Consider the following 2,197-nt stretch of genomic DNA (forward strand, 5'->3'; position numbering starts at 1 on the left):
GCAAAGAGAGTTTAACTTGCAGGAATAGGGACCGAGAGCGGGGGCTAGAAAGAGGTGCCTCTCTGAAGATGAATACACCGAGATAGGACAAGGGGCTTCTAGGCTTGAGTGTTCAAAGAACACCAACTCGGGGGATTGAGAGAGGAGGGCTGCTTTTCTCCTCAATCAAATTCCAGATGCTGGGAATCCTTGGGAAGAGCCCACCAGATTTGCAAGGAGCTGTTGATAAAAGTACTGACACGAGCGGCTGTGCTCCCGAGAGAGCAGGTAGTTGGCGAGAGGGGGTGTGTACGTCAGGCACTGCAGGACGGAGTTGAGGTAGCACGTATTGCCCAGGTTGTGGAGTCCTGCTCCAGCTCTCTGTCTTTGCTGCCAATCCATGCAAAGCTTCTCCGGGGGAAAGAGGATCCTTTGCGGCAGAGCCATTCCCTCGGCAATGGCTGCAGGGAAATGACATTTGAAAAGAGAGGAGACGATGTGGTTGCACAAAAGCATCGTTTAAAAGTCAAGCTCTGTACAGGAGCCCCCAGGACAAGCAGCTCTAACCTCCAACACAGAAACACTGGGGGAAGCCTAACACTGCCATTGACAATGACTGGTCAAGAAGCAGTTTTGGAAAAGAGTCTGTTGCCCTGCTTCCTTTGCCAAAACTCCAAGAAAGCCACACTCTGATTTCTGTGCTTCGGGCTACCTTCCTTTCCCTCTAGACTCTTGAATTGGATTATCAGGTCAAGTCTTCCCTTTTTCTGATTGTGACTTCATGAAAACAAGCAAGTCCCTAGCCCAGAAGGTAACCCTACTGATGTCAGTACGAGCAATGTCATCTTTCAAAGTCTTTTCCATCGTGGCAGAGGAGGGACAAAACTCATTTTCCTGTGTCTAATCAAAAACACCTGGGTGAGCCTGGCTGCTACCAGGAAACGCCCCAGAATTCACTCTAGGTTGTCAGCACATCCACAGTCAGGGATGGAGCAGCAGCCACGTCCGTCGCCTTTGGGCATTCACAAAGTCCAATGGTGAAGCCCTTACTCACAGGAGTCATTCCCCATTGCGGCCATCGCTCCTCTCAGGAACAGAGCGGAAAGCTTTGGATGACAAAGGATGTCAGGACGTGCTCCAGAAAGAGAAGATCAGCGCCAGTCCTGTCACCTGATTGCAAAGAAATAAGTGGAGTTCAAGAAAATGATTGAAAACAATTCTAAATGAAATGCACAGATCAACGTCTGCCATCAGAAGTGTTTCAGTGGTACTTGTAAGTGCTGCAGAGCTGCAGGCTGATGGCCCTGCTGTCCCTGTCACAGGACTCCAATTGACAGCAATTACCAAGGCCCTTTTGACACACTGCATTGCGTGTCACCTTCTCTAAAGGGGACCTGCTGCTTACCTGTGGCCAGCGTTAGCAGCAGAGCCCTCTGGCTCTCCAGCCCACACTTTCCCACCTTGTACACAGCAGTGACCGGCTTTCGGCCGCTACTTCAACGGCTGCCTTTGCCGTCCTCCTTTTCTGTCTCCCTTCCTACCCCATCAGTCAGGGTGGGCTTCTTGTCATTCCATGCTGAGCCCAACGCCTCAGACTACACTGCCACCCCCCTACTTACCTCTCCTGGGATATGGCAAAGAAATATAAGAATTAGCAAAGAGGAACTCTACCCATAGCCCATATCTGGCCAGCCTAGAAAGGTGTAATAGCTCAGCCTAGAGCGCGGAAGGCACACACCAGCCTATACTTTTCTCCTCTATCTACCTACCCTATGCTGTGTCCTGAAAGTCAAATCATAATTACCTTTGAACGAGGATGGAAGTTGAGGAGAAGTGGGCAGGAAACGATAAATGGTTGGAAAAAAGTGGGCACGCAAGTAGCAATGGAAGGAGCTGAGTTATCCCGAAGGCCAGCTCAGCCCAACTAGCTTTCGCTGGCCTGCTCTTCAGCATTTCAAGCCCTGGCCAGGTGAGGTCACAAGCGCCGGGTGGGTGCTGCATCACTGCCCCTTTGTGACATGGGCGCGCACGCGGGCGTGTCCCCTCGAGACCACACAGCTGCCACGGCCCGGGCACCTCCCACAGCCAGCAGCCCCCAGGCTTCCCCATGCACTGCTGACGAAGGGCTGCTCATCTGCCGGCAGAGCTCCCACCTCCTCCCTGAGCTGCACCAGCTGGATGAAGAAAAACCTGCCCAGGGCTGTAAGCGTGCCTGTTC

This window comes from Nipponia nippon, unplaced genomic scaffold (assembly GCF_047370975.1).
Source record: "Nipponia nippon isolate SJK-2023a ecotype South Korea unplaced genomic scaffold, ASM4737097v1 scaffold_104, whole genome shotgun sequence".
Taxonomy (NCBI): Eukaryota; Metazoa; Chordata; class Aves; order Pelecaniformes; family Threskiornithidae; genus Nipponia; species Nipponia nippon.